Source organism: Gymnodraco acuticeps, unplaced genomic scaffold, assembly GCF_902827175.1.
Source record: "Gymnodraco acuticeps unplaced genomic scaffold, fGymAcu1.1, whole genome shotgun sequence".
Taxonomy (NCBI): Eukaryota; Metazoa; Chordata; class Actinopteri; order Perciformes; family Bathydraconidae; genus Gymnodraco; species Gymnodraco acuticeps.
Genome location: NW_022990673.1, coordinates 4,050,171 through 4,077,049, shown reverse-complemented (window position 1 = coordinate 4,077,049; position 26,879 = coordinate 4,050,171). Strand labels below are relative to the sequence as shown.

Genomic DNA, 26,879 nt, shown 5'->3' with positions numbered 1-26,879 from the left:
AGCCATCGAGTTTGGTGGCAAACTAAAAAATGTAGATCTATCTCACTCTCTCAAGCAGATATTAGGGAAGAGTATCAGTTGAGATTGATTTCATATATTCTTCTTTGTGGATTCGTTGCATTTTGCTACTCGAACAAATATCCTCCGCGGGGAAACTAGGAGGGATATTCTTATTCAATCCATCAACAGGGGAAAGATGAAAAGAGCCCAGATTTAAGATTGCAGCTGCTGAATGTAGAGTACATTCTTGTATGAATACAGAAGGATATTGTTGCATGGTTAATGCTTACAAATGTAAAATGGGCAATGTGAATAAAATGATGTAGGGCAAGAGCCTAACTCTCCAAACATATCTCTGTTGTTAACAGAGAGAGAATATCTCGGATTGTTTAGTTTCAGATTATGTAAACTACAAAGAAGCTCCCTGTCGCACACCAAGTGTTCCCTAGAGCGTTGCCATGTCAGACAAATATGTGGCTTACTTTGAGTCACTTTTATTCATGATAGTGAGCCTAATGCTAAAGCTACCATGAACTAGAAATGTTTTGAGTCTCTTAAGCACTATCAATCGGCCATCAGCAGCGGTATAAAGCAAGATGTATCAGCCTTCATGCAGAGCTCACTTTAGTTTGTTTGTGTATGTTTTTTGATTGGCTCCGGGGGGGGGGGGGGGGGGGGGGGGGGGCGCACAAACACAAATACAAATATTTCAAACTTTGATTTGATCAAACATCAAATCTGACAGAAATGCATGATCAAAATGCTTTTGAAAGGTTAATTTTCATAAAATGTGTTTGGCCTGTGGAGGCCTGTTAGAGGATTTCAATCTGGTAATATTGAATGTTAAAATGTCATAACATGCTATATAAACAAATTATCAAACAAGTGCTGATATATATGGTACAACCTTAAATGTATGTTTATTTGATCCAAGGCAATGCAACATAAATATTTCAGAATTTCTGCAGCCTTACCAGGCCAAAATAAACCAAATTCAACAGAATGAAGAGCCGATGCTTGAATAGAAATTGAATACGGACACAATGGACATACCCCACCGTCTGCATTATTTGGGGGTGAATGGAATGGACTTCTTTTCACAAGGTTTGCAAAAGCATGTATAAGCAAATTCAATTAAATCCAGTTCCTTTATATATATTTTGAAGTTGGATTACTTGTTTTATTTGTACCAATACACCTTTAGGTCTTTTCAAAGCCCACACCTCAAAAAAGATACAGAAAAATATGAAACATACAGAGGTAACACACATGATGGTATGCTGCATATCGATTTGATGTCATCTGACATGTTCTCAGATTTAAGGCCAAGAGCATTTCTAACACATTCTCTTTCATCTATATGTACCATATGATGAAATGATTGGATTTAGTGTTCAATTATAACATGAAGGCAGTGTGAAGATATTGAATGGCTTGATAATAAACACTGGGCTTTCATTACAATCAGCGTCAGTCAAAGAAAACTAAAAAGCTGTTAAAAGAAAGATCAATATGTTAAAGGCTAAATAATTAATTGTGTATTCTATGGATGTGATAAACTGTATCTATGGATAAGCTGTTTCTTAAGTTATTGCTTACACATTTGTTATCATATTATGTCCATCGCAGAATTATGCAGACTTTAGTCTAAGTTTCCCATGATGGATTAACTCTGAAGGATATGATACCAGACCCCATACATCGATGTAATTAAACAAGTGGCAAGCGAAGGCAATAATGTATCATCCACTAGAGCTGAGGTCCCAGCTTCCTACGAACCAATGTAAGAGACAAAAGACTAGCAGCAGTCGCCAGCGTCGCTTTTAACTTTGAATGGTGTAGACACGCAGAGGGAGTGTCTCCCTATCAGTGGTGGCCCAGCCAAGACAAATGGACAGTCATAATCCCCCCACTGGTGGGGAATGTGCTTTATTAGAATACGATACAGTGGATGTGAAATATTTTTCTTGCAGTGCGATTCAGTTTCCACCTTGTTCCTCACCACACACAAGTCATACTTGACAGTTTCCACTTTTTCGGAGCAGCTTAGCCATCTTGGAGCTACTGCCTTCAAAGTTAGATAAGTCGTCTGTCAAGGAGGAGAGTCTGAAATGTATTATAACTGCCCGTTCGGTCCCCTACTATACAAACTGGAGTGTGCAGATAGAAGTAGGGCACAACTTTCTGTGTAATTTAAATTGGACAAAATGTGCAGTGAGTTTAACTAAAGAGAAATATGCCCTCCTAAGTGTCCTACATTTAGAGTCTGGTTCTGGTATGTATTGGCACACACTGTTTATCTATTCAGCTACAGGATGCTGTGTTTGGGCCATGCACGCAGGAACTGCTGACGCAATAGGATCGAGGTATTATTGCATATCATTGCATGAATAAAATATGTGTATGATTACATGCAAAAGTTTGTTCAACGATTCTCCAATTTAGGTTTGTTGAGTTAGAGGGGGGGGGGGGGGGGAGAAGCGGGGCGGATGCCAATACCTCGGGAAGTCATATGTCTATAACTTGTTTTAATAATAAATAGAGAAATTACTTTTTGTAAAATTTCAGTCGAGAAGGTATTCATCAATTAAAACTTGTTCTCAAAATATTCTTAAACCTAGGCTTCAATACATATACACAAATAGTTGTATGAAACCACAGTGGCTTCTGTTCCCCCTCCTCATTGTGTTCCCCCCCCCCTCCTCCTTCATCCTAAACCCTCTATATTGTCATTCACGTCGACCCGACTCTTGGGGCTCTGAAGCACGTTAGCTTTTATCTCGGACACTGGTCATTTCCTTGAACACAGTAAAGACCTGCGGTGCTAAGAAAATCATTTTCGGCTCCTTATGTCCTGTCCGGTCCCCCAGGGGTCCCGAGGTGTCAGGGGAATGTAGATGAGCTCACCTCAGACCTCTTTTGGGTTTTTTTTATAGACCCGCAGATGGTTTCTTGCACACAGAGACCCCCAACGGGATCTTTTATCCTTTTTCTAAAGATGGCCATCTGAGCTGAGCCCTCATTTCACCCCATCACTTTTCAGTAATTCTAGTTTCCCACAGCAACATTACACATTAAGATGTATTTCCTTCAATTTAAAAACATTTGTCTCCTTTTTAATACCTTCGTGTCACTGAATCTGTATTTAGTTGAGAGGTTTGTGCGAGAAATTGACACACAAAAGATTAATGGAGTAATTACTTGAGAACAATTACCGGGGAAAAAATTCATCAGCATAAATTAACAAAACAAAATTGTTTGAAACTCGTACTTGAGGAATAAACATATCATTTATAATAAAAAAACAAGAATCCATGGTGCTCCAACTTGCTTCAAAAGTATTTCTTCAACATTTTTCTTGCAAGATCAAAGTAAAAAAACATTACTAATCAGTCTGTTATATACAGTACACTTATTATAATATTGCTGTCTTCTTGGTAAGAAGGGGCATCACATACTTTGACACCTTTTTAGGATAGCTTTTACTAAGCCCTTGAGTCCTACTAGTAACATTACAGCATTTATAGCTACCCGGCATCACCACATATGATACTCATTATTAGTAAAGACCATGTTAAGTTTCTATGGTGATGTGGTAGAAAGCTTGCTGACACTTACTGCAGAAAATAGAAACTTTTTTCAACTTTGAGGGCAAATAACTGTAAAGATTAAAATCCTATAAGCACATACTTCTGGTGAAGGGCGCTAAATCTGAAATACGATATGAACCTAGTTTTCTTTTCTATTTAATACTTTAGAAGAATTTTTATATCAAATATTCAAATCAAACCCTTGAAACATGACTAAATCCATCATGAGACATTAAGAATCTCTACTATAACATCCTACACGCAAGGCTGAATCCTTCCCAGCACGCACTGGGTGACAGGAAATCACCTGCCAGTCTATCACAGGGCCAACACACACACACAAACACACACAGATTCACATTGACCCCTTTAGGCAATTTAGGCTATGCAGTCAACCTGAGCTGCATGTCTGTGGACTGTGTGGAAACTGGAGCACCTGCAGGAAATAGAAAGCAACATGGACAGACTCGTGAACTTCTCTATACATTGACAGTGCCATTGAGCCGCCGCCGGGCAATACTAATGCAATTCTTTAAAGGACACCTATCATGCTATAGTTAAATAATATATTGCTGGGCCATACTGTACCTATCTATATAAGGTATATTTATGTGGCAGCAGCTCCATAAGGCGTAGTGATGTCTCTTCAGTGGAGGAGCAAATTATGGGATATATTAATTCCCTCACAAGAAAAAAAGAGAGCTTTTACTCAACCATTAAGGCTCAATCAGTCATTTTGAACCCACGCTTACGTTGAGACGAGATGGAAAATGTCTTGTGTGATGATATAATGGCCATAGTTTTTTTGGTTTATCTTTCAATTGCATTTTATGGTCTTCATCAGTGAATAGAGTTGGCACGGGGGTCAATGTGTTGTTAATATATTCTAAAACATCCCTCGAGGAAGCATCAAACATGCTTTATTCATTTAGTTTTCAAACCAAACTACATGAATTAGTAATTATATGAGCATTTAAAAAAATGTAACAGGTATTTTGAGTATTCATTTGTTAAAATGAATTATTCTTTCCTTTACTGTTAACATTTTTCAAACTGTACTGTAAATATAAAAATAATTGTAATTTCACAAGTTGTAGTAAATGATTTATATGAAGGAATATTATCTTCAATCTTCAACTACAAGAAGGGTATCAGATAGTTTTTCACTTTTAATATAAAACCATACATGACAATATGATGGGATTACCACAGAATTTGTCTTCAAGTAGGTCTTTGCATCATTTTCAGATTATTTAATGATCTTGTGAAAAGGGATTTAGAATAATATTTGTAGACTAGGATTACATCCTGAATGTCAATACATAGCAAGAGATTTGGAAGAACATTCTGGTGATTGGAGTTTCTTATATTGGTTACAGAGTTAAAGGGCCACGCTAAAGATCATCAGACTTGTTTTTTACTATGAAAATGAGTCCTTTTTATTACACCTGACTCAATAGTTGTATCAATACTTTTCATAGAACATATTTAAACTTGCGTCTTGAGGAAAAAAGGTTAGAATTGAGTAAATGTTGATCGAACATGACAACCAAGTATAGAAAACCCATTATAATCCACCGACTCTGTTATTTACTATTTTACAATATTAAAGGTGCGAACGGATTTACTCAATGAATTGCAGTAAAGCACTACATTGTGGCTGAGCCTGAGATTAGATTTCGTTTAGCATAGATTTCCTGTCTAAATCAGCTACTGTAGCCAGAATCATCCCTCCTTAAGAGTACAGTTAACAGACTGCATGTGTGGCTGGGGTTAGTTCTTATGTGCTCCGACAAGGTACTTTGTAGTTCCTCCTAAAAGAGGCTGAGCGCCGTGGATTATACGCAAGGCTAACGTTTATCTGCCACCCCAGAAAACATGACTCTGAAGAGCCGCATATGTCTGCATCGCAAGTCCGTTTGTGATATGAAAACATGACCTTTGGATTCAGACCCATCTGTTGTGACTCAAATGTTTACATAAGAGCGAAGAAGTGCTTTGTACTTGCAGCGACTGGAGGTTTAGAAAACATGCATCACAGACTAACCATATTAAAACATTTTCTCTTCAGTGCTGGCTGTAGCAGCAGTACATTCAAGAACGCTAGCTGTAAGAAAGCTGCTTTGCCCTTTTGCTTGATATGTTCATTGTTCCTATACTGTATGAACACACATTTAAAACGTTTACTATAGTTGTGACTCAAAATAATGCTGGGAGAAAATCACAGTAATTGAAATTAGGAATTACAACAACTCTCCTTTTAGCTCCGTTTTGGTCTCCACCAACTACCTAAAAGGAATTAATGATGCACTTTAAGAAAGTTAAACAGAATGAAGCCTTTACATAGAAGCTTGCAACATTACTGCATTTGGCATGGTTGTGAGCATTCTGTGACACTTAACTAACTGTAATGTTAATACACATTGTGTGTATTCATTTAAAGACGGGTGAGAACAACTTTTATTGGGAAAAAACAACATATTTCTGTTCTGAACCTTTTTTAAATGTTTGTATCACTACTCTTAAACTCAGGTGTGTATATATATATATATATATATATATATATATATATATATATATATATATATATATATATATATATATATATATGTATAAATGCATCTAATCAAATTTGGGGCAAATAACTGAAACAACCCGTCATAACAAAACAGACTTTACTCGGTGGGTTGTAGAAATTGTTAGGGACGCTCTTTGTTTGCTTACATCTGCAGAAGATGGTAATTGTGCTCTAATGTATTAGTTTTTCTCAACCCATCCTCTTGATTTAACGATGTCTGTGAAGGACCTTTTTAATATATCTTATTTTAGAATTCTAAGTAACCTTTCAATAATCCCCTTCATTCTCCGCTTTCATCCACACACTTCTCAAATAAGTTCATCAAATGGAAAGGGACATTTTATTTTAAATTACAATAAAAAACAAGTTGCACTATTATTTATATTAGTATTATTTTCTATTCTCTTTGCCTTAACATTCACCAAGCCCCAATGATCCTTTTCTTTTTAATAAATGGCCGAAGCAAAGAAATTAGACAAACAGCTATTCAAATTAGAATTACAGTCTCTGTGGGATAAGTGTAAAATTGCTTTCACCATCTGTGTTCCTGGCAGGCCAGGTCTGTAATGTTATTCCTTTGTGAACGTTTTGTTGTTGCGTCAAATCATCTATAAAACTGTTGAAATTACCAAATGAGAGTTTGAAGGTTGCATTTCTTTGAAGAGTCCAGATTTAGCCAAATCACATTGAAGTTAAGGTGAAGGCAACCAAAAAGCCTTCACTAGGTGGATGCAGTCTAATTGTATCCACCTATAACTGTTTAACACAGCTATCACTGTTTGCTGTGACTTAAACAAATGTGTATCATATAACACAAAAGAACAGTTTGTATTACATTATTTAGGTCGGTCAGTCTAATTTTCCAGATGTGTTATGGTCTGTGTATCTCCCTTGTTTTGACATGTGACATAAAGACTACACACATGAAAGCCTTGTATATCACTCATTAGCATCATCAATCAAACATGTAAAAAGGTTTAAATATACAACACTGCCGACATGTGAAACTAGCTGTTGACATAGCTCAGATACATTAGGCCCTTAAACAAACCATTCCCTGGGAAATCATTTGTTAACGTCATGCTTTTGGCTAAATCTGCCTGGGTTTTCGTTGTCAGAGGGTGCTCTGCTGTTAAATCAATTGGTGACCATCATTATTCTTAACTATGCTATAATGGAAAGCTATTTGTCCTTGCCAGATATGTATATATCGCTCATAAACCACTACGCATTTTTTTAAATCACATTTTTCATAGAGAATAGTTTTATTTTAAACAATCCTGTATTTACATCTGCATTTTCTGATTTGTTAGGAACCATTTGAGCTTGATATTGCCATTAAACAGTAGTTCTCTTATATTTTGAGTGTGTGTTTTGACACAGTTAGTCAGCAAGCAGTAGCTTCGACTAACAAACATCTCATCAAGTATTCGAATGACAAACAACTTTGTAGGAGCCCATCCTGCTGTATCACTGCCTTGTCAGTCGGTGTCTTCACAGTTTATGTGTAACGTTTATCTTACTGAGGAAACTGATAAGTAAATAAGTCTCAGGGGAGCGAGTGCTCTGGAAATGGAGGAGTGGGCTTGAATCCTTATTGGATAGTTTGTTTTTGGCCAGGAAGTGGCCCCCGTCCTGGGGTAATTTGACCTGGGCACGAGGGTCAGCAGCTTGTCACAATTATCCTTGAGGTCCTTTAACTTCCAGATTGGAGAGAGAGAACAAAAATAACTTGTGTCTCCTGGAGCTCTCTCTCTGCTTTGGGCCAATCAGAAGTGTCACAGGAAGAGGAAGAATCCACTTGGCAATACCTTTATCAGCCCATCAGCACCGCTGCATGACATGGGAAGACAGCCAGACATTCTTCACACAGGAGATCAGTTTCTTGGCTCTGCCTGTGTTTAAGTGGGTCCTCTGCCACTTCACTGTTGCTGATAGTAACCCATTTGGCAGCCAGACGTGACTCTGCTGCCTGCGTCAAGGCTGATGTGAAGGCAATAAGCAAATCCCGTCACTGTAAACTTCTCTGCAGTCATTTTAGGAATGTTTTGAAAGCACTCCATTTACCACATTACTCACATGGTTTCTCAGGGTTTCTGTCTTCACATCGCTCTGAGAGATTATGATGTCTCTAACCTCGAGCTGTGTTTTTCTCCTGAGGGATCAGAAGGTATGGTCATCTAGAAACCTGCACACCTGTAGTAAGAGGGGCTTCAGCGTGTTAGCTGCGGACACTGTGACAGGACACTTCTTCTTCAGCAGGGAGCTGTCACGGCCCAGTTATAGAGGGAGAGCCAAATCATGGCAAAGCCTCGTGTCGTTTCAGGATTTTTAACTCAAATCTAGGAGCTTCCCTTCTGAAGATCTCACTGACTAGGAAACTACAATGAAGTATAATATAATAATAATAATATGTGATACATTACTAGTTTTTTTACATTATATGTATCTGTTTCTAAATGTTAAAGTACAGAGATGAATACAATGACATTTAAAAACATTTCCTCCCCCAACAGTGAATTTAACAACTTAATGGACATATTGTTAGAATTGAAGGGAAATGCAAATTGTTGGTTTTCCCAAGCTTTGGTTTTAAATGTTGTAGTCATGCCTTATACTTAAGCTTAGAGGCATCATTATAACATAGGATTTAAAAATGTTTTATCACTACTGGAATTTATTTTCACTTATATTTTATTACTATCAAATGTATATCATTTTGCCTATTGAGTACAGATACTTTAAAGGCCACATTTTAATGTTTTGTGGATGTTGATGCACTGATTTCAATCAATATACATATTTATTGTTACACTAATTGACTAATCATTAAGCCATCATTTAGACTGCAACATTTCATGAAAGTTTTCTCCATCCACCCAGAGATGATTAATCAGTCAAAGAAATGCAGAAAATCCTCACAATTAAAATATTGAAGAAAATAAAAAATGTTGTTATTCGATGTATCAAGTTAATACAAATGCCTAATAATTATCTGTTGCTTCATTAATCAATGACTAATCGTTTAAGCTAATAATGATCATATTATAGTGTTACCAGTGGTAAAGGTACAAGATAAAAAACAATTGGTGGAAAATGTTTACACAATCTTAAAATAAGAAGTTAGGCGAGATTATCTTTTTCAAAACACTGACATTTATATATTTGCCAATTGTAGCTTGAAAGCTAACGAGTGATCAATAGTCATTCACTAAAAGAAAAAGTATTTCTGCAAGTGTTCTGTGAGATGAAGTGGGTCACACAGAAAGCATATTATTCACTCTCTGACGAGGGCATGAATATGCATGGCACAGCACTCATTGTTAATCGATTTACATTTCTCGACCACCCTCATGTGCGTGTGCAAATGTAAAAGTAAAGATAAGTGATATCTGTTTTATCTCCACTGAACAAAAATATAAACGCAACACTTTTGTTTTTGCTCCCATTTTTCATGAGATGAACTCAAAGATCTAAAACATTTTCTATAAACACAAAATAACCATTTCTCTCAAATATTGTTCACAAATCTGAATAAATCTGTGACAGTGAGCACTTCTCCTTTGCCGAGATAATCCATCCCACCTCACAGGTGTGGCATATCAAGATGCTGATTAGACTGCATGATTATTGCACAGGTGTGCCTTAGGCTTGCCACAATAAAAGGCCACTCTGAAACGTGCATTTTTGCTTTATTGGGGGGGGTCTGGGGGGGTCCGAAAACTAGTCAGTATCTGGTGTGAGGGGTAGGGTTAGGGTAATGTTGTGAATCGAGTGGCCGATGGTGGTGGTGGGGTTATGGTATGGGCAGGCGTATGTTATGGACGACGAACACAGGCCACTCCATTCACAACATTACCCTAACCCTAACCCTACCCCTCACACCAGATACTGACTGGTTTTCGTACCCCCCCAGACCCCCCCAATAAAGCAAAACTGCACGTTTCAGAGTGGCCTTTAATTGTGGCCATTCTAAGGCACACCTGTGCAATAATCATGCTCTCTAATCAGCATCTTGATATGCCACACCTGTGAGGTGGGATGGATTATCTCGGCAAAGGAGAAGTGCTCACTATCACAGATCTTTTCAGATTTGTGAACAATATTTGAGAGAAATGATTATTTTGAAAATATTTTAGATATTTGAGTTCATCTCATGAAAAATGGGAGCAAAAACAAAAGTGTTGCGTTTATATTTTTGTTCAATGTAGGTAGATATTTATAATTGTCTCGTTTTCTTTTAACCCAGGTCATGTTCGTTTCCATGAAACATCTGCTTAATGCATGCTGGGAAAGGCTCAATCCAGGCAGGTAAGGGAATAGAGAATCCTTATTTATAGCTTGGTTTGAATAAGTGTGTCTGCACGGGTGTGTGGGCGAGACAGATACAGACTAAATCAACTTACAAACATAACGATGTGGCTTCTCGCTAAGAGTTTAGGTCTGTTTGCTTATTTTTGATTTCTTTGAATGTTTTTGTTTCACCAGCGGATTAAACAGGAAGTGCCATATCCAAAACCCCTTTGCTGGTTCAAAGCCCCAATCCAGTAAAGTACATCTCATTTTAATTTTCGTTTATTTCCAACCGATGACCACTAATCAACCGAGTTTTGCCATTTTTCATGGGAGTAGCAGCAGTTTCCTTTGAGGATGCAGTTGAGGCATTTAGAAAATCAGCACTTTGTTTGCTTAACAATTTGTGGGCAGCCTTTGTTTATATGCAGTGTGTGTGAGTAAGGCAGCCATTTGCTACTGTGATGGCCTGGATCAGTTTAGACTAAGGATGCAGTGTTCCTGGTCCAAACCACAATGAAGTTTAGAAAAGCGGTCTCATAGACCAATGTACTTGTCTGATAATCACAACATACAAATGGCAGACTATTTAAAAGGACTTAATAACAATTAGGAGGGGGAATATAAACTGGAGATTTATGAGATTCAGGCTACCTCTGAATGTCTCCTGGCTCCACTTAGCCACCTCTCTGCTGCTCCCTGCCTCTGTGCTGCAGCTGCAGTGCCATCCTGCATCCTGCCTCTTACCTCTTCTGTCAGCGAGGTTATTATGACCAGAGCGGTGAGAGAGAGTCAGTGCCGGAGGGCTAGCCTCGGACCTTTGAGCCACACCACCTTCTCCGTCTCCTGAGCTTTGTAAATGACCCTGCTCCTGGTCTTTCAGAAACAATGGACCAAGCCAAAAGTGAGCCAAAGTACCACTAAATAAGTCCACCTTTGTCAACAGCAGTACATTTAATATATTTCAATGCTGTACTTGGCTCGAGTCATTTGTGTACTTTTCTCCTATGAACTTTTAATATCAGTTAAGTTCAATTCCTCATTGTGCTGTTTTCCCAAGATAGACCAACTTTGTTGTTTAAAACTGCAAATGCAATCTTTCATTAACTGGATTTATGTAGGTGGAATTACTAATATGTTGTATAATTGCCTGATAGACCGTAGCTACATTTAGTTATATGAAAATATCTCAGTGATTGTTTTTTTGCCTTACCACTCACACGATTGTGGGTGTTAATAATTTTCCATAAACCTTGTAGTGCTATGACTAATGATAGCCTTTGAACAATATGTTATCAGCATTTTTATATGCAAAGATGGTAGAAGGGCATGCAAAGTAGTAGACACAAACAATACAATAATAGCAATAAACAAAATCGTACGGTAATGATTGCTGCAACAAGCTGTTCATAGCAGATATATTAAATATTGTGTGGAAATTACACTTTGTTATAGCGGAGCAGTCACAGGACTTATTTACATAGCCAATTGTACAAAACCAGGCTAATCAATTTAAAGGTAACATAATATTAAAGAATGACTCCATATTTGTGGATGATTTAAATATGTTTGAGCAGTAAAATGAAACAGTAAGGAAGGGAATGTTTACCTATTTCAACTTTAATTAAGGACAGAATCCATTAATTCTTGTCTCCACAGAACCAAAGGTGCTATAATGTTCTTCTACTCTCATGACAAGTTTAGATCCGGGACCTCTAGATCTTAAACCAATATATAGCTTATTAATGGAATTGATGTGCCATATACCATCTTCTCGGGGACAGGCTGCCTAATTATCCCACAAGCTGAATGATATTGGTGTGCTTTATTAATGTTCCCCGGTATTGCCAGGGACAACCAATAAATACGGCACGGGGGAATCCACCAAATGAAATGGGAATATGTCAGCCTTTTAATGAAGCACTGTCAATGTGAACCACATATGCCCTTATTTAAATATGCACAAGATCCTTCAAAGACATATTATACAAAGGATGGGTAAGTGATGGCAGCTGACTTGCCTTTTACAACCCAAGAGCTGCTTTCAAGCGCCTTGGGTCCTTTCTCATAAGAAAAACAACAGCATTGCATACAGATAAGATGCCCACATCCTTTTGATTATTATGATATTTTTCACTAGGTGGATTTAATGAGCACCTACAGTAGGGGCCCTGGTGTGACGTAGCTATTTTTTTTCAGGGTGTCTGATCCTGTTGGAACTAATGGGAAAAGTTTACATTGTGAACATGGGCATTTACAGCATGGGTCAGGACATCAAAGTACCGGCCCTGGTTTCTCTCACCTTTCATTGGAACATAATGGAAAATCAAACATCATTATCAGTACATCGAGCCATAAAAGACAAATGTGTGTGTTACTGCTCACACTCTGTTTTCCTCAGTGTTTTATGTGCTCCCTTAGGAGATGTTAAGGCCTGTTGCAGATCGACCATAAATCCTAAACTTGGTTTTTATTTTTTTTATTTTTTTATCACGAAGGGATGTTGGTGTCTGGCTGAAGATTGACCATGGCTCAGGGCTGGATGCAGAGCTATGACAGGCCCCACAGAGGACTGAATGGACAGCGGTGTCTGATGAATGACCCGCCTCCTCCTTAATCAGAAAGCACTTGCACCGAGTGAGACACCAACAAACACCAGCGGCGTGGCAGCATGAGGCAAGTACAATGTTCTAATTATCCCTTTGGTGACACTGACTTGTTGTGCTATATGAACACAGTTTGTAATGATCAGTCCCCTTCAGTCAGTTTAAAAACTTTCCACGTTCCTATTCGAGTTTTTTTCATTTCGTACCCATATAACAAAATAATTTACTGGATAAAGCTGGTGATGTTCAGATATTTGTATTCCATATAACCCATGAACGAACCAAATCCAACAGTGGATTAATTGTAATAACAATAACTGTCAATCTGATTTCCTCTGCGCCATGTTTGCCGAAAAACACATTTTTTTTGTTGCTATAGTGTTTACTAGAACGTTAGTGTCATATACACTCTCCCGCTGCTACACACACTAACTGCTGCAAGGCCTTTTCTTTTAATGCCAAGCTGGAAAAGTGTCCTTGACAAATGTATGTTTTATTCCTGACTGGAAATTGTTTGCTAAAAGATATAGTGATTAGCTGTTTAAGGATTTATTTTTAAAGTATTTTGAATAAAACCAAATTAAAAAGCAATGAATTATGGAAAAGTATTGGTAGACATAAAAAATTATCAAAATCAGTCTTGCCGTTTACAATTCTAATGTTTGAGTTTGCTTATAAATGTGAAATTATTGTTATATTTTTTTACCCCAGAGTTGCAATGTGTTTTCAAGAAAAGCTTTACAGTACTTGATTCGAAAATCATATTTTATGCGGAGTCCCGTTTAACACTGAATTGCAAAATGGAAATCCTAATCGTCAGAATAGGCTTGTGTCGGTGGAAAAAGGTGACCCTAAATACATCCTTCAATGTCTGCACACTGATGAGTGGAAGGAAGCAAACTTGTCCTTCAGAGCCTGTTATTATTTGAGCAAGCTATTGCGATGCACGGTGCACAGCGAGCCTGGAGCATAGGTTGCATTTTGCTGTACACTCCACTGCAAAATGAGACTAGTCAAGCCCTAATGTAACCAACAAAAGCTGGATAAAAATCTATACAAACTCAATTATGAATCAATTTGAGTTTGTGTCAGACAGTCTGGTGCCAACAGAGTGGATTTTTTATTAACTTATGGTCTGGGAAGAATGAAACACTTTTCATTTGTGTACTTCAGTATGTTGCTTCATGATTCAGAGGAAGGGTGTTCACACTTTGTCTTAGAGGGACTTATCTCTCTTGGTGGTGGACCGGGTTGAGAGGCCTAGCATTTTGTGTCCTAATTCCAAAATGTATTTTTCTGTTTGTTACTTCACTGCTCAAGATTGTCGAATTGCAAAGATGTGAAGCGGAGATAGGCAGCCCTTTTTTCAAAGCAGAAGGTAGCTCAACAGTTGATTGAGTAATTAAAATGGAACGCCTCCCACATTGATTTTTATTACCACATTGCTGTAGTACATTTGAGTTCAGAACTTCAGATGGATTTTTTTTTTACCCTGCACCCCACTGTCCTGCTCTAGCGTATCAAACTAGGTCACAGGCTTGAATATTCATGATCCTCTATGACAACTCCCTGCTATTCCATGTCAAGACCTATGTTAATTCTGAGATTTGCACATTTGAGCCTGCTTGAAACTCTTTAACTTCACTACCTCAAATGTTGAGTACTCTTGAGAGCCAGTTTGACAACCTTAGCCATGCCGAAATGAAAATATTTTGTTGCAAGACTCATCTAATATACCAAACATCCAGAGTGTGGATTTACCAAGTTATTTATTTGCTTCAGTGGACATATGGCTGCCATACTGAAGGGTCACTCAGGATATAGCTGTGATTGCTTGAGATGTTATTGATTTGAACAAGATAGCCTGGTGGCCAATGGGATTTCCAGAGAATGCTGATGTTTTGCACATAGATATATTGTGCTCCAGTTCTCATGTGTCACTGGAGAAATTACAGTGGAGACATTAATATTCTGAATCAAGAATGGTCAGCAACATCCACAGCTCATCAACATCACAATACATCTGTCAATCATTGTCCGTTGTTATCATCAGCCAGTTGCCGTCTCTATTATATTGTGTGTACGTGCACATGCTGGGACAGAGCACGTGCACACGAAACACTCATGGGTCCCATTGGTTCCATTAAAAGTTGCCCTACAGTAGTTTGTCCTTTTCGGTCCCTAACTCACACACCTGACACTTGCCAGGAATACCTGGTCCGTCCCTTACGGTCAATAAAACACTAAAGAATTGCCCGACAGAAATGACAGCCTTTCCCCCTGACATTTACACCCAGTGTGTGATGATGACCTCTCATTAGTAAGAAAGTGGGTCGTAGAGGATCCTGTAGTTATCAATTCTTGAGTGAGGAACGGAAGCTGTGTATACTTCATCTTGGGAAATAAAGCAACCCTCTTGGTAGTCATTTACTACTTTGCTGCCAAGAGCAGCATCATTAATTGGAAATGGTGTGGAATGCTTGGCATGGTCCTTTTCTAACAAGTTGACTGAGAACTGAGGCTTCACAGCCAAACTGTGGGTGCGTTAAGCACAGGCACAGTAGGGAGGAAAGCAAATGTGAGGGGAACGTGCAAAGTTTGATGAAAAAGGGAAATCATTTTAGTTTTGATAGGGTAGTTGTACATGCAGCCGTCTTGAATATACTGCCTTGTGGATTTTTTTTCTTTATCTTTGCTTTTTTCCGTCCAGATTTTTTTTTCTCTCTCAAATCGTTCAAAATTACAACTGCCCTGTTGATGTATCTTGAAGATGATTATCCACTACGATCGGGCTTCTGTAACTGAACACACCCAGGGGAGCCTCATCACCCCCGCTGTAATAGACAAGAACAAAAGGAGTGGAGAGCGAAGGAGAGGAGAGAGACAAGAATTCCACTGAGCCACAACAAAGAACACAGTCAAATCTTCACCCCCTCACACCAACTACGGCAGCCGTTCAACATGCTTGCCGTGAAGATAGCTCGATCCTCATCTCACACTGGGAGAGAGATATACTGAGGCATATTGACCATAGTCTGCTCACAGCTGTCATTAAATCAGACAAGTCAGAGCTAAATGAGAAGTTTTATTCCGGCCTCTTCTTTGTTACTCAGTGGCATTAGATGCTGCCCCCCTCCCCCTTCAACTTAGTATAACATAGATGGTGCCCCTCGCCACCTCCCGCTGCCAAATCCAACATTTAAAGATTTATCTCTTAAATGAGAAACTCTGGTAAACAGGCTAATCTGTTTGGCAGCACTCACGGTCATGGCTGAATAAAACATTTGACAACGCTAAGCTCCTGAATCTTCCTATCTCTCCCTGGCAAAAGGCCTCTCTCTGCCTCCCTTCAGGCCTCCTTCATTGTTAATCCTACCGATCGCATTCTTCTAGCTTTTTGCCGTGCTGCAGGGGTGTGGCCGGACTTTTGTCTCGTCTGACGGAGAGTTCATTATGTGATTGGCGAGGAGCTAATGCAATAACGCTCATCACGTGCCGCTACCGGGGCCAAGTCCAGCCATTCAAGCAGCACTCTGCTCCTCTTCCTCTCCTCTCTCCCCCTGACTTGTGGAGGCAGCTTGATATCTCTCCTGTGGTGACAGGTTTCCTCTGAGGTATTTAACCACTTGTCTTGCAAAACCCCTTTTAATTGAAATTACCCATTGGCTGATAAGCTTCTGAAGTCTTATCAGGGAGGAGATATAGTGGTGAGGGTCTTTCATGCTGGAAGGTTTTGCTGTTGCTCTCTCTCTTTCTAATTGTCTCTCTCTTCAGTCCTCACCTCCAGCACTTCTTTCTACCGACCAATGGTCCATGCTTTATATCTCTTCTGCTTCTTCCTCCACTTTTACCAGGTTTAAGAAATGCCCAGCCAAGCATGCTGTCTTCGGTGGTGTTTTCGTGGCTTCCTAGCATGTAATACACTACATGATTCAGTAAGCACTTTCGTCTTATCTGACATATCTGATATACAGCCCTATGAACCCTTATGACACGCCTCCCCTGTTGTGAGGACTCACTGGCTAACAAAGCTATTTCTGCTCCAGACGAAGTGACTATCCATGTGTGTTTTTTTTCTTTAATCGACTGGCTTTCAGGCAGCCTCATCAGTCAGCACGCAAACTGCTAATTTATCATTCCGCCGGTTCAGGCACATTACACACTAATGCAGAAGTACCATAATTAGGTCAGAAACAATCTGTTATTTAAATTCTGTCACAGTGAAAGCTTGACAACTTCCTTCCCACACACACACACACTCCTAGTGAGACATCAGAATCAGCAGCAGAATCTTGTTATGTTTTTTCAAAGTGAGGGTATATTTTAGTGACGACATCATTTTTATTAAACAACTCATTGTGTTTTTCGCACTCGGATTCTTCCTCCACACAATGATCTCCTTGGATTGGGTACCTTGGAGCATGCAGACTTCTTTTGTGAAGCACAGGCAGAAGAATGATGTTATCAAGTCAAAGACTGCTACACTGCGTTGGCCAATAGAAATGCACATTAGCTCGGTTCAGTATCCCCTCATTTCTTGTTGCAGCACACTGCACTTTTGAATGGGCTCCGACTCAGCGGGCTAAATTCAATATGAAAAAGCTATCGGCATAAAGCATGGTAAACAACCGCAATTGTATCCTAACTTTCCCAAAAATATCATGAATGCATGCACGGCAGGGACAGGCTTACGAGAACACACAGCTCAAAAGACTGCTTGTATGTTTAACAAAACACATCGCAGCTACCTGGGAAGATGGACTCAAGGATTTTTTTTGTTGACATTCAAATACTTTCCTTGCGAGTCAGTAAATAAACTTGTGTCTCAGCTCTGTTGGATACAATTTGAAGGCTATGCCCTGTCAGATGTAACTTGATGAGTACTTACTATGCTGAAGCCCGCATCACTCTTCAGGCATGTGACGCAAATGAGTATTCCAGTGGTCATTTATTATGAAGAGGCTGCTTCATCACAACTCTTGGTATGAACAACTCAATGTGAAACTGGTGTCACATCTGAATAATTCATCAGCCGTTATTAGGCCCTTTAATTTACATGTACTAATTGGAAGTACTGCTGCACACATGTCTATATGATAATAGTTATGCTTTAGCTGTCAAGAGTTTTTTTAAGGCCAATAGATCTCTCATACTTTGTCATGTATGTGCTTAACCATGTGATTGCTGAAATGATGTGTCGAAGTAGGGGATGTTTGATCATCAAACAGCACACTGCTGGTATGAGCCACCAATTAGTATTTTTTATCAATATATACCAGTTTTTTTGTTCAAAATAGTTACATACAGTCTACTAGTAGTTCACCATGTGTAAATTCAGCCTAATGACTACTCTAACAATGAATGAGTGTATATCCAAATTGTAATGTTTTAATTTGAGCTAAAACCTTTTATAACCAATACAAGGCAAGAATTGCACAATGAACAGATAACAACCTCCAGTTTTCCCATGTGCCCGTTATGCTAGAAATTACGTTCATATAAAACTAATTTGCAATAGCAAATACGTTTTGACAGAATTTACTGATTACATCTACTATCAGCACAAAAAGGAAATGTCGTTAAATAGTATATTTGATCTGTAAATACTAAATGTATTCGCAAGATGTTCACTGAAAATGCAGTTCAAACCTGAGCAGCTAAAACATGATTACATATGTTTTTGGTCTTGTTGTAGCACTTTGATAAGGTTTATACAGTCTATCCTTAATGTTAGTGAAAGATTGCAGTCTTGGTAAAATATATATATTTTTTAATAAAATATAAAATGTACTGTATATCTTACCAAAGTGCATACACAGAATACAAATCAGTTTGACCCCATCCACCCAAATTCTTCCCTTGAACAAAAACGCGGACTGCAAACCTAAGCTGGGCAGCATTTATGTTTGTATTCATTACAAAATCAAAAGTAGTTAGTAGTATACATAATTTCTGCATAGTGTGTGTCTGTGCAAATCCAATGTTGAACTAACTACATTTACTCAAGTACAATTTGAAGGTGCTTACTATTTTCATAATAAAGGCTGAATTAAAAAAGATTCTATTCCACTACATCAGTCAGTGTTAATATTCTACTTTTTACTCAACTACCTTTATCTATTAGCTACTTGTTGCTCTTCGTCTTTAGGTAAAAAATAATAATATTGGGCTTAGGAAATACAAGTTAAATGTTGACGAGATGAATTCCCCATTGAATCTAGCCCTTTGTCCTGTTTTCTGTCTATACGTTGTTTTCAGATCTACCAACGAGACGTTATCACTAGAAAAACATCTTGCATTGGTCCATTTAGATGTTTTAGGCACCGAGAAGTATATAATTCCATTCTTTCAGAAGGATATTTTATTTCCTACCAAATAAATGAGCTCATTTCCCCCCGGATATGTCATCATGCACCTGACAAAAATCAAATAACATAATATAAAGGAATTGATCAACAGGAGCATTTTGTATTCATACAACTGATTTTAGTTGTTATTCTTTATGTTCATGTTTATAATAGTGAAGTTTAATTAACTACAATATCAAATGCAATTGTCATAATATTTTCACTTTGTAGCATTCTTACTGTTACTTGAGAATATTATCCGAATACTTATTCTACCACTGCACATACTGCAACATATAAAAAGCAGGTTCCGTATTTAATACCTGACTAGCATACAGCACAGCTGAAGCAATAGAGGGAAACAGTATTTTTGGGTGTGACCAACAAGCTAAATGAAAGCCTTGAGCATTCATATTCCAGATTTATGTTGCACAACTCAAATGAGCAAATTAAGGCTACTATATGCAGGGAAAGAGGAGACCAAATGTGCTGCAGATGGAGGGGAGTGTGGAAATGTGCCAGTGCTCTGGACGGGCGTGACCTGAGGAACACCATGTGGAGGCAGGAGGGCCCGCTGGAGCCACCTGAGCCTTGACTCCGTCTGAAACAGGAGTGCTTCGTTGACAAGCCATCACTCAGAGACCCCGACAGTGCTTTCAGCAGACCCCCGTCCTCCCTGGCCCTTCTCCCCACACCAGCCCCCTGACACACAACGCTCGAACCCTACACCACCATGTATGTCAGCACAGTCATTAGCGTAATTGCTGATTACGCGCACAATTGTCTCACCCAACTCTTCCAGACGTCCATCAATCCACAACTAGGTCGTCTTACATTCAGAATGAATGGCCTGAAAGAAGATTGTTCAGGCTGTTGACTTCTTATTTCTCCAGCAAATTGTGTCCTTTTTCTTTTTATGGCATAATTTGTTTGGCTCTGACCCGTTTAGTGAGATATTTACACCCCTCCGTCTCGAACAGACTGAGCAGTCAAGGAGATATGACCGGCAAGACGTCACAGGCACAAGATGAACACTCACCGCAAATGCCTCGTTTTGAGGTCTGCTGATGGATAAGTGGACAGTGTGTCACAGACAGGTACTGTGAAAAATTGCCCTTGTTATGCCAGGAGACAGTCAAGGTATCTGTGGAATTCAAAGCGGTAAAAGTCCTTGCAGGCTTTTTGGACAGTCTGTCCTCCTTAGTGGAGGTAACAATGGTTTATATAGGTCTGCTAGGTGTTGCTTGTTTTTTTCCCCTCCCCAAAGTCTATTTATTTGAGAGAAAAGCCAACTGTCCAATCATAAATCAACCTCGTTGAGACTAACAGTTAATAAGCAACCATATATTCGTTGCCTTTCTAAAGGAAACTTTGAAAGAACTTTTTGGGTATTGAACATGTGACCTTCCTGTAACAGGACAAGTTTCTAACGATGGAGATCTCTTTTGATGCAGAATAGGTTTGCGTGAAATGAAGCAGCAGCTGCTTACACTCTCCATCCAAAACATCGGTTTGATCAGTTTAAAAAAATAAAAAAAACTCAGCCGCAGTCACTCTGATTAACATTTCAGTTTGTATTTGGGGACTAAAATCAGCTCTCCTTGTTAAAAATGCATGATTTTATAACAGCTCTGTGATAACAATATTAACTCATTCAAACAAAGGCTCACATTTGCAATTACACCAATCAGGAGAGATATCAAAGCGAGGGCATGCTGGCTCTAGCTGATGTATTCAGGCAACATCTCACTTCCTTTATCATGTTGATTTCAGGTGTTCCCACTGAGTTGCCCTTTGTTATTTGTGAACTTTACTTGAGTAGAAAAATGGCTCCTTCCTCATACCTTTGGTGTATGCTTGTGCAGTAAGGGTAGAACTGGTGGAGGTGATGAGGGCAGGCAGATGGAGATGACGGTGTATGTGAGTGGTCCTCCATCAGTACCAGGTGATGAGTTTATGCGTCCTCACTCCCCTGAGGCCCCAGGGCTATGACCCTCCATCCATACCCTTACGCTCTCATTCATTTCACTTTCATAAGCACCAGTAATGACTTCGCTCCAATAAAAGGGACAGGGAGGAGGCCGAGACACTTGTTAGGGAGAAGTGGGATCTTCTTGCTGCAAAGGCAATTGGTTGTGCTCTTAGAAAACACTGCAAGTGGATATATAGCAATTACTGAGGTCATGCAGGACTGGAACAACAATCATTTTTACCTTCTCATGTACACACACTGCTTTATGCGGCTGACACTCAAACAGATTGACACATGCCTAAACATACACAGCCATGCACATAAACTGGCAGCACACACACTCACACACACTCACACAGTGGCTGCTGGACCGGCGGCTCTGTGCATTGTAATATGTTTGGGAGGCTGTACAGGGATTATCAGCTCATTTCAGTGGCTGCACAGTTGGCCTTCACAGTCTCCCAGAGGAGGGAGACAGCTGTGCGGGGGTGCTGTTTGGAGAGTGGTTAGCAGTGTGTGTGGGTGTGTGTGTTGAGGGGCGGGGGGGCACGGCGTATGCTTATCTGACACCAAGGGGCAAATTTGAGATGGTCCAAAACCAGCTTAACCAATACACACCATTGCACTTAACTGAAACGGGACCATGCAGCTGACTCCCGTCTCTCAGGAGACGTCTTATTATATTGCTCCTCACTTAAAACAATCTACAAGTTTGTGAGGATTTAGAAAGGCTTCACTACAGTCATGTGACGAAGCATGAAAGCATGTGAGAGGATTTGTGATGATTAAAAAAAAAAAAAAGACTCAGAGATCCATGCTCATTTTAAAGTTGGTTCAAGCTAATTCGAAAAGATAAACACAAACATTGGTTTATTTTTTCAACAAAGTACTCAGGGCACACAAGGCCAAGACTTTGTTGTGATAATTACACGTGAAACCACAAACTTGAATTACATTTTTCCCTGACAAAGCGCTCTGGTGACTTGTGGTGATGGGATCCAGGTGGACCTTGTTATGAAAATGCCAGAAAGGTCTTGAGTGACGAGGGGTCATGTGAAGATGTGCCACCGTTATCTTACACAAACCTCGTCTGGAAAGGAACAGCAGGTTTATGCAGACACCTAAACACAAATAAATATTTAAGTGGAAGTTAACTCCTCTGTCAGCTGGAGACTTGGTTTCTTGACTTATGGCTTCTGAAGTGATGAGGTGTGAATTCTTGGATTTTATGACCTGTGCTTGAGCCTCTTTGGCTCTTTCTGCACTTATTTTTTCTGTTTATTCAGCATTTTTGTGCTATTTGCATTCCACGTCTGTTTTTAAAGCCATGCATTGGAGAAATCCAGCTGCAAAACGCTTTATCCTGATTAGAAATAAAGACGTTTCAACTTTTAACATACCAACATGTTTTTAGCTTCCATGGGCCCGGTTGTCATTGCTGCCATTAGTGAAAATGCTGATCATAGCGACTTTGTTGTTACAGGTTAAGATTTCATGGCTGCTGGTGGGCTGGCTTCCGGAATTCTCAAACGTCAACTGTCAGCTCCAAAGCAAACACCGCCGAATCCAGGACGGAAAGGAAAAAGGAAACTGAGAACAAATCCGATCCAAGAAAACCTCCAGAAGAGTAACACACTGTGACATGAGACAGGGACGCACTCCTCTGGTTATTTCCCAGACGTTCTGAGTTTTACAAAAAAGGAAAATATCACACCAACTGATGTCACCGTCTGTAATTTTGCAGACAAAGAATCCTTTGCTGTGTTGTATCCATTCTATTATTCAGGGCACCATGAACTGTTGTGGCATTTACATGAAAAATGTGACTGGTGGTGAGGCTGGGCTCCATCTCAGTTAGTTGTCTCTCTAATCCAATCTAGTGCAATGATGTTGGCCTTGCAGTACCAAGGCGGCAGCAGCAGGGGTCTGCTTTGTGAAGAACCAAAGGGGGTTATAATTTTGAGACCTCCAAACCCGTAGAGGTCAATGGCTTTGCTTTGCTGGCTTCCTCTTACTGTGTCGACATGAGGCGTGAGATTTTGAATTGAAAGGCGGGTTAGCTTTGAATTACTTAAGATATACAGACAGGAAATTATACAGAATAAAAACAGGTACATAATAAGATAAGATAGTACTTTATTGATCCCAATTTGGGAGATGTTTGTGTTGCTGCAGCATAAAAAGACATGGCATTGTACAATAACAATTTAAAGACAATAAATTAACAAGAAAGTAGAAAATATACATGTTGAATTTACAAATTAACAATAACAAGATATAAAGCAAGGTATTATATATACATAAGTATGTGACAGATGGAATATTAAATATTAAACTGAATATATAAATGTAAAATGTAGTGTGATTTAATTCCAAGAGAAACTATGGAATATCAAGTAAAGTGTTGTCCATTGATTCTGTACTTGTCTATTGGACAGGTGTAAACCTTCCTGTTTCTAACATTTGTCAAACTCGAAGATAGACTTTTAAAAAATCTGGAAATCATACAATGGATGTCTCCCATGTTTTTCAGAGCTATTGTGATGCTTAAAGTGGGAGGCTCAAGCTGTCGCCATCTTTTCAGTGCAAAGGCAAACCCAGTGCTGAATCAGAGCAGATTTCAATACACAACTTTAGGCCTTATTATGATGTAATCTGGGTTATACAAGAATTCCCAGTTGTCATGTACAGGGAAATTCGCTATTGAGACCAAACCCATTTTATGAGACCGTAAACCTTTTTATACATGCTGTAAAGTTGGGAATTTTAACACTGGTCTCTATGGAAAATCACTTTTGGAGCCGGCCTCATGTGGCCATTTGAGGAACTGTTGTTTTTGGCACTAACGTGTTGGCTTCATTTCCAGCACTGGTGGTTGTTGCTTGAAAAAAATTCATAAATATGTATGAAGTCCTTAGAGACAAAGATAAGATACAATTACTTGTTGCCATACCTCCACCCATTGTCCCCCCCCCCCCCCCCCTCTTTTTACAGCACATCCTCAGCTGAGTTTAGTGTTTGGGTGCTGGAGAGGTTTGAGAAGAGTCCCTGCCTCATTGTTCTGAACACAACAGCTGTGACTTAATGAGTCCATTTCAGAGTGCTCACCCTTTGCCCAAGTCTGAGCTGCTTCACTGCTGCCTCCTCATTGACCACATGACTATTGTCACCAAGGTATTCACTGGGTCTTAATGGTAAGACACACAAGAATGCAGCGATGGCTGAGCCTTTGCCACCTCGGAGCGATGGTGGGAAAGCTCCTGAACTCAATTCCAACGGCTTATGTTTACCATGACAAACCACTGACCTATGGGTTCACTATAGTAATTTGGGGAGAACCTCCCACACACACCAACACAGACATCACCAATCTCTCTCTCTCCCTCTCTCTCTGCAGGTCTATAAAAACGCACTCAAATAGAAACTGGGGTCCTCTGTGATCTTGGCGGCTGCAGTTTGTGTCAAGCTGAAAAGGAGCAAGACATGTGATGGAGTACAAACATGCAACCAGACAGGGGAAGTTGGGATGTTGCCATAGCAATTGAGATGAAGCATCCATAAGGTTGAAACTCCATCATTAGACACATTTTTGCGGAACCATGCAAGTAAATGCATTTTACTTCCACACTGAGGCGATTTAACTGGAACTGGAAACAAGCTTTTCGTGAATGAATTATTCACACAGATGTTTTGTTTTTAGCTCATAGCGGAGGTTTAAAAACAGAGTCTACATGACCATAAACCCTTCTTACTGTGCTTTATTTTACATTCACTTCAGCTGAGTTATAGTTGTGTTACAATGCTAATCGTGCTGAGTGTTTGGTTCCCATTTATCCTTGTGGACGGAAAGTAGTGTCTGTCAGCCCGTCTTATATGCATACAAAGTGGTGTGCTTCTTTATTAAGGACTATACAAACACGACTGTATTAAGAGCCGTGAGCAAAGATTGTGTTGAAGAGCCTGGAGCTACACGCCCTTAACCCCAGGAACAACACAGCATGGAGCTGTCATTCGAGTCAGGTATCATTATCGCGGCAGGTCTGACTTCTTATTAAAGGCTGACAGCTTTATGATTTGCTTCACTTGTGCTATCAAGTAATTAAAAAGGAGGGGAAGTCTCGGAAAAACTCGAACATGAAAAGTAAACGACTGAAGAGGTATTAGTGCATGTCCGTGTTATGATCTCTGCTGTAAATGAATGTCATGACAATGAATTCATTGAAATACCTTACAGGAATCTGTTGTTACACTTACCTAACAACATGCTTAAACTATATTCATAATTACCATTTTAAAGATATATTAATTAACCTGGCCGGTTTTCGATCCCCATCATAATGTAAGATCATGCTGTGGATTGGATTCCAGTCATGTGTTCTCCATGCATACTTAGAATTAGCAGGGGCAAAAGTCAGGGTGTTTGACCCTCGATACGAACCTCAGGGAGAAAAAGCTTGTTGAAAACCAGACAGGCCAAACTCAAGATAACCTTTCCCCCCCTCGAGGTTGTTCCTGTGAGGTACTTCTCCCTGTCTCCCCCGCCCTTCATCTCCTGGACATGCCATGCAAAGGGAATGACATGATATTAAAGCACTCACTCATCAAGATTGAAAGGCTTACATTATTTTTTTGCCTTCGAGCAGTCAATTATTTGACAAGTACACATAATGAACAATGCAAGACTAGTCAGAATTTAATCAAAAGGCAGAGACAGGGGCTCAGTGCAGATGGGAAATGATTAACACAGTTAATCAAACATCCCAGCGTTAGGTTAAACATGGCAAGCCTATCCCATCATCGGGGAAAAAAGGGATGGGTTCCATTGCACATTTCCATTTGCCTCAGGAACAGTTATTGCATTTATTATGTTGACCCCTATTTATTCTGCATCTCTCATGAAGGTATTTATGTTAGTCCTGACATCTCTGACTAATTGCCTCTCTTTGGGGAACTCTAATGCAGAAGAATGTGAGGAAGCTAGCTTTGAAGAAAAAGGAAAAATACCGTCTAATCCGAGTGGTACTCCTGTAAAGGTTATTTGATTCTAAGATATCGTGACTGTTGAGAAACTTTTGTGAAAAACCACCCACAGAGTTTATAACACTAGCTCTTCTATATGATACATTTGTCTTTCATTCATAATTGACCGCAAATTAAAACTATCAAGACTTACGTATCTTCCCAGCTAGCGGGGAACGTTCTCACAACTTTGGCTAACGTTACCTACAGGTTCTAATAATGTTTTAAAGAAACGTTTTATTCTGATGTTCAAATAACCTTTTTAGGATGTTTATTATTTCAAATAATGTTCCTGTAAGGTTTAAGGTTAACTAAGACACAACGTTGTAACTGCAACATTCAGAGGATGTTTTGAGGATGTTATTAAGGCCTGAGATGACGGAACGTTTTTTTATAAAACGTTCCTATGTGATGTGTTAACAAAGGTGGAACGTTTTGCCTGCAACATTCTAAGGATGTGTTTTGGACGTTGTG

At 39.3% G+C, this 26,879-nt stretch overlaps 1 protein-coding gene across 1 annotated transcript in view; it reads left to right on the top strand.

Annotated features, from left to right (window-relative positions):
• The window catches only part of adgrl2a (adhesion G protein-coupled receptor L2a), a 245,846-nt gene that overhangs the window by 114,341 nt on the left and 104,626 nt on the right, over window positions 1-26,879 (top strand). The window contains exon 3 of the mRNA XM_034229873.1: window positions 12,960-13,137. The gene's annotated coding sequence lies outside the window, so the exon portion shown is untranslated. The remainder of the gene's footprint in view (window positions 1-12,959; window positions 13,138-26,879) is intronic.